The sequence below is a fragment of the Dipodomys merriami genome, unplaced genomic scaffold (genome assembly GCF_024711535.1).
Source record: "Dipodomys merriami isolate MVZ:Mamm:240054 unplaced genomic scaffold, mDipMer1.0.p SCAF_4, whole genome shotgun sequence".
In the NCBI taxonomy this organism is placed as follows: Eukaryota; Metazoa; Chordata; class Mammalia; order Rodentia; family Heteromyidae; genus Dipodomys; species Dipodomys merriami.
The window spans coordinates 7,487,528-7,499,063 of record NW_027205603.1 but is presented as its reverse complement, the minus strand read 5'-3'; the positions used below and the strand labels follow the sequence as shown (position 1 = coordinate 7,499,063).

The window sequence follows — 11,536 nt, the reverse complement described above, 5'->3', positions numbered from 1 at the left end:
AACAGCCCTGACAGTCATAACTTACAAAAAAGAAACATGCTAAAACATAAAGAAGTTATTTTCACATCTGTAGATTCACCCTCCTTTCTTCCCCCTCCCTTGCGTTTTTGTGGTGTTAAGGATGGAATCCAGGGCCTTTATCCATGCTAGGCAAGCACTCTACAACTGAGCCCCCTTTCTCCCTCCTCCCTGACCATTGTGCTCTCTTTTAGTTTATACTACTTTCTTAGTTCTTCCCTTTGTCTTCCATGCTTTTGACATTCTTCAGGAGTTACAGGAAAATTGTGAGCAAAAAGGCTCACAATATGTTTTGTAGCTGTTTCTTCTTGATTAGATTTAGTTACCCACTTTCCCCAATACACTGATTTGTTCCATCTCCTAGTGTTGCTAACTTTGATCTTTTAAGTCTTGCATTTTTTATAGTTTGATTGCAGAGTAACACCTATTTATGAAGAAAGTACTACTAATATAACACCTACTAATGAAGACTTAAGTCTCTTGTTCTACTTCAAAGGAGTTTGAATTGGCATTGGAATTTGAAATAAAAAGATTAATATGACTCTGATATACAAAGATGAATGTCTTTTTTAAGTGCTGAAAAAGCCCTGAAATCTTTCTACAAATGCAATTTCCAGGCATATTATTAACTCAACCTTTGTGTTGACTTTTATGCCATGAGGCTACACTGTGTAAAATGCTGTGATTAATTAACAGACTTGGATTTTGCTGAAAATTTCTATAGCATTCTGTTGTACATTACTGCATGCCCTTATCAGGTTATTCTGCCTTGTTAAAATCATATACAATGTGAACTTAAGATTGCTATAAAATACACTTTATTTCCTATATTTTGATAGTGATGACCTCCTAAATCTTAAACACAACTTGAAAGTTAAAAGTATTTCTTAATCCACTTAACACTTCATGGCTTAACTTAGATGATAATTACTGTAGAAAAAGGTTTTCAGACTATGCCTTTTAAAAGACTTCTCTGAACACACAAATCCTTCTTGTGGCTGTGGTGCCAAGAAATGTAGCCTCCTTTTAGGTACTCTGGAACTTCAGCCACATTCTCAATACTCTTACTTAATGTGCATTTTTAGCAAGGTCTGTGTTAGATGGGTAATTTAGTCTCCTAGTACATTTAAGAAATACTGCAAGAGAGGAATACAAAACCAGGAAAGACAATGTTGTACAAATGCCACATGCTCGTCGTACCTAAGAGAATGAAGAGTCATTCTTCCAGTTTCTTATTAAAGTTAACACCGTAGTTTTAACTGTATAAAAAACAACATAAGACAAGTATCATTTTAAAATGTAGTCAGTTTTTTGTTGTACTGCATTTAAGGACTTGAAATAATAGGTATTATTACATTTTATACTACGTCCAATGAGTTTTGGATATCAAAGTCATTAATTGAACTGAACTATATAGACCTTAAAATGTTGCCTTTTTAAAAAAAAATTAAAAGCATCCACAATACTCCATCTTAGAAATAGATCAAGATTGCAGGAAATGTATATGCTTCTGCTTTTGAGAAATATACATGACAGAAAGTAATTATATTTTGCCTGGATGATTTTTAATTTAATCATAAGTTGACTAAAATAGGCTTGTGGCTAAATTAATGTGTTCAGAAGCTCATTTTATTGAGTTAAACTTTAACTGAACTTTAGTAAAACCCCTACAACAGAAATTAATCTCAAGAACTGAGGAAATGGAATGATTAATTTACAGTAAATGTGATCAAGAAGAAAAAAAAATCTTAGAACAGTTTTCAGCTCAGAGGATGTAGATTTGGGGGTAGAAAATAACAATTTTTTTTGCTTTTTTATTTTTATTTTTTTATTGTGAAAATACTGTACAGAGGGGTTACAATTACATTGGCAAGATAGTGAGTACATTTCTTATCAAGCATTGTAGCCTCCTCCTTTGTTTCCCCTTCCCATCCCTTCCCATCCTCCTACCCCCTCACCCAATCCTCACACCCCCCCCCCAGCAAATAACAATTTTTTTAAGTTTCAATTCTAACATTGATATTTTGTATTGACATTGAATTTATAGCATTAAGATGTTTTACTTCTTTTTATGGGAAAAGTGTCAGGAAGCTCAAAATTTCAGAATGGACATTCTGTACAGGTGATTGATTCTCCGTAGTGAGTCATATGAAGGAACAGTGGTAGGTTGATAAAAAAAAAATCTATTACTTTGTGAAAATAGTTATTTTACAGGTGAGATGTTTGTAGTTATCTCATGAAGCGTTTCTTTTGCCTTGGAAAGTTTCTTTTTATAATGCTTATGGGGTTATTGTTGAGGTACTGAAGATTGAACTCAGGGCCTCAGGTGCTCTACTAGTTGAGCCATGCTCCCAGTCCTTTAGTATTTGTCTGAATAGGGACTCACTCTTTTGCTAGTGCTAGTCTAGAACACAATCCTCCTATTTACCCTTCACATATAGCTAGGATGATAGACAAGTACCATCTCCCCAAGTCTTTTCTTTTTGCCAGTCCTAGGGCTTGTAATCAGGGCCTGAGTGCTGTCCCTGAGCTTTCCTTTTTGCTCAGGGTTAGTGCTTTATCACTTAACCTGCAGCTCTGCTTCTGGATCTCCCTAGTTGTTATTGGTTGATATGGGGTCTCACAAACTTTCTTCCCCTAGGCTGGTCACCTGGTCAAGTTTACAAGGAAGGAAGAGGGGTTTCAATCAGATGGTGGGAATCCTAAGGCTGCGCTGTGTGAATAACTGTTTAACAGGAGACCCTCTTAGAGAATTCCATTGTCTCGGCATATTAATAATTTATGTGTGTGGCTCTAATTAAAGAATGTAATTTTTATAGGTTTCATATATGAGTTTCTTTAATCAAAATACGATGAAATAACTGTCCATAACTGCTTCATTAATCTGCCATTGCTAGCAATAGATTCTTAAAAAAAAAAAAACCTCTTAATCTCATTGTCCAAATATCCTATTGAAAAATAGGTGCAAATCTTTCGTTCTAAAGGGTATACAAAACATAGACTATAAAGTATCTCCTATCATTTCTAACCTGAAAACTTGGATGATTAAGTTGATTAGAACTGACAGAAGTCCAGTAGCTCGGCAGCTGCTGACAGATGCACAAAGTTCCTTGGATACACTGAGAACATTGGAGCCTCACACAATGCACAAAATTCAAACTATGGAAGACATAGAGTTAAAAATGTGTTAAGTTCCTCGTCATTTCTTCCTGTCACCTAAATGCTCATGGCATTGATAACAGTTTCATGCCTCTTTTTTTTTTTATAAAATGTACATTGTTTTTGTCTTTCCCTTTACACATAAGCATGAATATACATGGTTATGTAAATGGAATCTCCCCATATTTCATGATTTCATCATTCTGCATATGCATCATCTTGGAGATGAGTGTGTGCTTAGGTATGTGTACATGCTGTTTCATGACACGTCTTCATTGAGGAACCATTTTTGCTTATGATTTAGCTTTCTTCATTGAGGAACATTTTTGCTTATGATTTATTACTTATAGGTACACAAAAATAACTACATACACTATGATGGTGGTGTTAATGCCAATATTGTAATTGATCAATAAAGCATTGCATCACTGAAATGTATTATATATCAGGTCACCTATTATTTATCCCACTTAAAAATAACAAAATGACTTATACACTAATATATTGGAACAATTTACCAATGAAGAATTAGCCTTGTGAAGAACAGCACTTTAGTACAGATTTATACTTGTAAGGAAACTTCGTAAATGTAAAATTGTTAGTATAAAAGGAATGTATTTTAAATTCTGCTAGATGGTGCGAGATTATACTCTAAAGAAATTTACCAACTTTATCCCAACAGCAAGACACAAAAACACATTTTTCCCCCTCATGCTTTTACATTATCTGATGTAAATCTTTTCACTTTTTTTTCTTTACCTGATTATTGAAATTTAACTGATTAATGTCTGATGTTTTTCGTGTTTATTGGCTTTCTGGATTTTCCTCTTGTGGACTACTCTTCTATATTTGACCATTATTATCTTAAAGTGTTGGCCTTAAAGGGGTTATAAGGACATATATATTATATATGTTCACACATACAATTGTGTGTGTGTGTGTGTGTGTGTGTGTGTGTGTGTGTGTGTGTGTGTGTGTGTGTATTCTTTGCTTTATATTTTTACCTACATAATAGCTTTTATCTTACAGGACATTTAAAATTTTGGCTATACGATCTTTTAGCCTTTCCCTTAAATTTATTTTGCGTAAGAGGACCTGGACATTTCAATATTTAAGTACATTTTCTTCTACTTTAATCTTTTATGGTGCATGTAACTTACTTCTCATTTGAAGTTTTGAGTGATTATGGTGTAGAATAGAGATTCAGTTTTATTTTTGTCTACATGGAACTCACAGTATTTTCGTTAGCTTATACTAATTGGACAAGTGGGTTTCATTTTGATATTTGCACATCTGCATAAAATGTGCTTTGAATAAATTCACTCTTGAATTGGTCTTTCTTATTCTGTCCCAGAGAGATCTCATAGTATTCCAACACCATTCATTGGCGAGCTCTTCTCTTCCCCCACAGAATGAAATGCTGTCCATTGTGACTGCTTCTATTTCAAGGTCACTTAGATGCACAATCTCAGTTAGAAGTCAAGAGAAGAGATTTCTTGAGGGGTTTGTGAGCTTCCTCTGTTAATATCTGAAATTTAAATGTTTGGTGAAGGTGAAGCTGATACAATATCATTCATGAGCTACTGACTGCTTATTTTTCTTCTTGGAGGGCCACTTTCAACGATGAATGACAGACTTGCCTTTTTTTTTTAATTTAGAGAAGGAAAAGAATCTCTTACATTCCAATTTTTAAAAATTTTTCCTGTAGGCTACTTAGGAAAACTTTCCTGGCAATATATTTTAATCTAGAACTTGCAATATGGCAATTTTTTAAAGGAAAACATGGTTTTAAATTTAAACTCCTGCATAAAATATATATATATATATATATATATATTGGGGATTTATTTATTTACACATGATATATAATATATATATAACTCTGGGCCTGGGTGCTGTCCCTCAGCTCTTCACCTCAAGGCTAGGCTCTACCACTTGAGCCACAGCTCCACTTCTGGCTTTTTTTTCTGTTTATGTGGTGCTGAGGAATCGAACCCAGGGCCTCAAGCATGCAAGGCAAGCGCTCTACCGTTGAGCCACCTTCCCAACCCGAATATGGGTATTTTTCAAAACCTAGAAAGCTTAAGATGGTATTAACAAAAGGCACATCTCATTTTCTGCACACTTGGCCAATCCACTTACATTTCTACCCCACAGAAGGTGGGGTGTCTTTCTATAGGTTCTTGATAATCATATAGACACATAGGTGTTTCCACATGCGTATGAATATGTATATATATATGTAGGCATATGTGCATTAGGTATACGCATACTTGCTATATACTTGTTACATGTGCTATCTGTATATATGTATATATACATACTTTCTTCTTTCTATTTAAACAAAACATGTCTTATGTACACTATCCTGTCCCTTTGTTTTTTTTCTCCTTTAAAAATATATTTTGGTGGCTGGGTTCAATTCCTTAGCACCACATAAGCAAAAAGAAAAAAGCCGTAAGTGGTGCTGTGGCTCAAGTGGTAGAGCACTAACCTTGAGCTGAAGAGCTGAGGGACAGTGCCCAAGCCCAGAGTTCAGGCCCCACGACTGGACCACCCCCAAAAAATACCCATATTCACTAAGAATAAAATCAGTAATAAATGCAACAGGAAGTCCAATCAGGCGAGAAGAGGAAAATGCTCATTACATTTCCCAATGCGTGGTGTCCTTCAAGATTTTACCAGCACATCTTCTTTGGAGTGTTAGTAGCAAAAGCAAGACTACAGGCAGGGAATTGAAATGTGAATGAGAATTTAATATGTTATATATATATATATATATATATATATATATATATATATATATATTATAGTTCAGAAACAACCCAAAGTTTAAGTGACTGAAAACAACTCTCATTTACCATCTCTCACCAACCATCCTCATCTGAATTGGACATCCTGAGGGGGCTCTTTTGCTCAAGAGCCCCAAGTGCCCCAGGCTGCAGTTACCAAGGGAACAAACTCACTTGGGATCAAATATCTATGATGACTCATCTATAATGATGCTGGCTGGTATTTGATGCTGGCTGGTATTTGATGCTGACTGGTTTCTGGGTGTTTGGCTAAGGCTCACTAGTGGATTACCTATTCATGGTCTTTTTGGGTGACTTGGTTTTCTCGGGGGTGACAGGGATCTATGAGACTACATTGTAAGAGAAGGAAGGGAGTGACTTCATGAATGCCAGCCTCAGGACTGGCCTCCTCTCTTGTCCCATGTTCTATTGATGAAGAACATCCAAGACCAGCTTAGATTTAGATGGGAATTAAGGTGAAAAATCCTGAGCATCTTCAATCATAATCACAAGAAAGAAGCCTCAAGTAGAAACCCATTACAACTTTAAATACCCACTATATAATTCACTAAAGAAAATAATAATAATAATAATCCTTGCTGTAGAAAATTAGACATGTATTTGAAGGAAGTTAATGGTTTCTTCACTTCCTACTCTTACCTCTGGAAGACTAAAAAGAGCCTTACTGGTTTGGGATGATTCATTTAAAACATTTGGGAGCTTGGAAAATTGTGTTTGGTGAGTTTTACTTTGGAATTATGCTCTTTACTTACCTTGAGAATAACTCTAGTAGGTAGTCCCAGGCAATCTGCTCTACTGTATTTTTTGCAGTTTCGGATAATAACCTTCTTGAGTGGTTAGAGGATCCTGATGGTTTCAAAGATACCATCTCTGCCCAAACTCTTGCATATAACTTTCCTGTCCTGCAAATTAAGAATAAATGAAATTTTTCTTACTCCACTTAATGTCTAAAGGGAGCCTAGAATAAATATGCTGAATGTTTTTCTTTCTGGTAACAAATGTTTCCACTAATAAATGTTCAGCTCAGCTTTGCTGGAGGTCCTGCCTAGTAAAGTAAGGTGAGTTTAAAGGGTAGTAGGGTGAGGAAGGGAAAAAAAAAAACCTCCAAAACTATCATTCATGGATGATGTTGTATATATAGACATAATAGATAATTTGTCTGGGCATGGTGACATACCTGTAATTCTAGATACTCAGGAAGCAGAGGCTGGGAGAATTTTGGATTGAGGCTAGCTGGGGCAAAAAATTCACAAGACCTACTTCAACGAAAAAAAGCTAAGCATAGTAGCATGCAACTGTCATTCAGTTCCCTGTAAGCTTTCATAAGTCCAGCCTGGCTCACACATAAATTTGAAATGCTACTTGAAAAATAATGAAAGCAAAAAGGAGAGTGTATCTCAGTAGTAGAGCACCTAACTGCCTAAATAAAATAAAATGAAACAATAGCTAATTCAAAAGAATTCAGATAAATTTAACACTAGCAAAAAAATTTATCAAGGTCACTGAATCCAGGGCTGATCTACAAAATCAATTTTATATTTTCTATGCTAACACTACTAAAATGAAATCTAGAAATTACTACTCACAATAGCACAATAATAATTTAGAAATAAAGCCTAAGAATGACAAGAAACTCTCTAGAGGAACTATAAAAATTAAGATAAATAAAATGAGGCAATATAACATGCTAATAGATTGCACAAATCAATATTAGGGTGATAATTCTTCCAAAATTGAGCTATATAGATTCAATGCAAATCCAATTAAAATCCCAGCAGATTTATATGTATATAAATTGTCAGATTCTAAAATTTACGCTGAAGTATGACAAGAATACGCATGAGAATCTTGAAGATTTTAGCATTTGTAAGAGCTACCAGATATGAAGCCTTATTTTAGTTTCAGTAAAAAAAAAAAAAAAAAACCCACAGAGGGGAACACACAGAATGCATACAAGGAGGGAGAAACAAAGAGATAGATGGGAACAAGAGGAGAGAGTGTAAGAGAGTGTAAGGGATGGTGGGTTTAGATCATCAACCTTATGGGTGTTTCCCATCAGCTATAGACTGGAGCTGGAGGTCCAGAAATAGAAGGTGGTGCAGGCAGTAAATAAAGGGATCTGAAAAACCACTGTACCAGCTGAATAAAGAACAGTGATCGCTGCAAGAAGGCCTGAAGAACTGACATGAAATCAAAGACAGCATTCTAGATCATAACAGAGATGTATCATCTTCTCCCCAAGCTGTGCTCTACTTTTATACTCACGGAACTGTCCAGATATCACTTGATGCTGGGAAGAAAAATATTTCCCAGGCTCCTCCCACAGAGGGGCCTGCCTAAATGACGAAATTCTAGCTAACAGAAGGTGAGTGGACGTCACACATGCAACTTCCGGTCACTTTATTGGAATGTGGATGTGGTGGCTGGAGTGTAGCAGATGTTGAAACTCCCTAGGAACAGTAGAACAATTGGGAAAAAAAAAGAGCCAGGAAACAACTTCAGGGAGGCTGGCCATAATGTGAATGTGTCACCGTGAAGTTGTACAGGAGGCTTATGCATTACAGAGCTACCTGTCCAGTAAAAACAAGTCTTGGGAAGTTTATATTTTGACATCTGCAGTACTACTACTTTGAGCCTGGTATGGTGATGAGCCCCTGTCATCCCCGTAATCAGCAGGCTGATAAGTAGGTGAATCGAAGTTTAAAGCTAGCTGGGGCAGTATAGTAAAGATACCATGAGTTGAGACCCTGTCTCAAGCCAAACAACACACATAAAACACACCAACAAAAAGTAGCACAAAATCTATTATTTTGGGCATCTGTTATAGCTTCTGAATTTATAATATCAATGATACAATGTTCTAAATTGAAATGTTTTAGATAGTGGTCATCAAGGAGTGTGTGAGATTTAAGTTTTCTTGAGCTTAAATTGAGTGCTATTATTATGAGCAAAGCTCTAGGGTAAGAGCCATGGGAAATAGAAGGGAAGAACAATTCTTGCCCTCCAGGATCTTAAAAATCTAGCGAGGAAAAAAAAAACTCCTATTTGTACCAATATATCAGGGACCAACAATAGCCTCCAGGAGTTTGTAATATAGTTGAAGTATATTCTTACATAATGATTTTATTTTTATTTTTTATTAGTGAATGTATTTTCTTGTCTCCGGAAAGAGAAAACCAGAGTCTTCTGTTTGTGAAGTTTGTGCTCAACCATTGAGCTCTACCCTTAGGCCTTTACCATAATTTTAATTCTCAGGAGTGAAATGAGGTTTTTGGAGATGATTATCTAGGTAGAAAAAGACATTTATACCAATAATGTTAATATACAGCAGGGAAGTAAGTACCCCGGGCGCTCTTGATATTAAGCAGAATATAACTAGCTAGCCTGCAGCCTCCAAATCACATTTGTCACTTTTCCCTTAAGATATCCTTAAGTTATGAGATCCAGTACTAATTTTTCTATTTCAGCGCCTGTAGACATCTGGCTTTTGCAGTACATAAGCAATTTGCCTAGTGTGTTTTAAACAGTCGTTGCTTTTATTTTTATTTTTTTACTTCCCAGAAATGAAAATGAAAAATCAATATATTTTTATTTGCACGAGAAAATGAAAACATACTTGGCCTCAGAGGAACAAAACATCTAATTTATTCTACAATGTCTTCTAAATATTACTCTAGAGAAACTTATAGTTATGGATAGTATCTGAATATGACCTTTAAAATACATTGCTTTTGTAGTTTGGTTCTAAGCAGTCTGTGATCAAAATAATATCCTCTAAAGGAAAATGCATTTGGAAAAATAAGTGTGTGGGTATAATGTTTTATGTGTGAAGACTCATACAAATCTCACAAATCTTTTCTCAATATTAAGACTTGTTCTCCTGGCAGCAGCCATTTATCATTAAAACCCACTGTGAATATTTATTGAGAACCTCATCTAAGATGTTCCCTGCTTGAACACTGAGCAATGTGCTTTATTGGACCAATTTTATGTTCTTCTATAATAAGATGTTGCCCAAAAGGAGATACAGAAATATATGCATAAATATCTGATAAATACAGTAAGTTAAACAGAAGCCCAAAGAAAAGGGGAAGATAAGATGAATTCTGACTGAGTGAAGCTGGAAAACTTCATAGGAGGGATAGATATTAAAAGACTGATACTACTTCACTGTGTATAGTGAAAAATTAAATTTGAGGCTGGAACAAATTTGGAAAGAGCAGTTAGTAAACTAACAAAAACTAAGAACAGGCACAAACATGGTAGGCCAGAAAATGAGATGTAGGAGAGTCAGATTTCTGCCCAGGTGATAAAATACCTTAGGAAACACAAAGGGAAGAGAGAATTATTTTGGCTGACAGATTCAATGGTTTCATCCCATGGTTGGTTAGCCTGTTGATTTTGAGCCTGTGGCAAAACAGAGCATTGTGGTAGTGGAGTAGGTGATAGAGCAAAGCTGTCCACCTCAAGGTACCAGGAAGCAACAAGAGGAACAATGAGGTTGTGGTTCCAGTATTTTCTCCAAGGACATGCCTCCCAATAACTTGACTTCCTTCCCCTAGGCCTAAAGGTTCTACCATTTCTCAATAATGCCATATGGCCTTGGGGGCATTTCAGATCCAATGGTAACAAGAAAAAGAGCTTTTAAAAAAAAGTATGTAGTATGGATTCTTTTCTCTCAGAGAAGTCTGGTAGGCATTAAAAAAAAAAAAAAAAAAAGGCCATAAGAGATCTTTGAGTATATGGTAACGCTTCTCTGCATGTTTAGTCAGTGTGAGAGACTGAAGGCATTGTGTTTTCCCCCTCCAAATAGGCTCATTAGTAGAATCCCATATATCAGTACAGGACTCATCTGTTCTTTTCCTCCATCCATGCAGTCATTGTTGACGAAAGATCCTTTTCTCTCACATCCTAATTTATTGGTGCAAACTTCAAAATCGATCCGGAAGCAAGCATTTCATACCTCTGCAGCTGAGATGCCGGGACCTGGTCATCATTTTCTTTTGCTTCTGTCATTACAGTTATTTCCAAACTGGTGTTCCCTATCCATCCTTTGGTCCCTAGAGTCTATCTGTAACACAGCAGAATTACTGTTAAAATGACAGTGAAGACATCTTATCCATCTTCATAATCAGTTAATCCTCCATGCTACTGTGAGTGAAATTCAGAGTTCCAACAAGATACACAGTTAGTTTCTTTTTGCTAGTTTGTTTCAGCCACACTGACACTTCACTGCTTCGGGAATATGCCAACCCGTGTTCCTGCCTCCGTTCCCTTGTGCCTGCGGCCTCTCTCCTTAGTCATTACACTTGTTTCTTCTGCCCTGTGGGGTTAGGCTTAACGTGTCACCATATCAGAGAAACCTTCCCTGTCCACTTTGTGATACAACACCCACCGTCATCCCTACACTACATGTTCTGTCCATTACAATTTTCTTAATATTTGATAATATATATGTCTATATAGTTTATAGAGAACGTGAAGTCAATGAAGGCAAGCCTATCCATGTCTTTATTTTCTCTCTCATTACTCCCTCTCCAAACCTA

At 36.0% G+C, this 11,536-nt stretch overlaps 1 long non-coding RNA gene across 1 annotated transcript; it reads right to left on the bottom strand.

Moving 5' to 3' along the window:
* Positions 1–3,091: 3,091 nt before the first annotated feature.
* LOC138806192 (uncharacterized) lies at positions 3,092–8,318 on the bottom strand. The gene is made up of 3 exons (XR_011365734.1): positions 8,256–8,318; positions 6,743–6,892; positions 3,092–3,177 (listed from the first exon to the last, which is right to left on the bottom strand). It is a non-coding gene; the product is annotated as an uncharacterized lncRNA (long non-coding RNA).
* Positions 8,319–11,536: the final 3,218 nt, after the last annotated feature.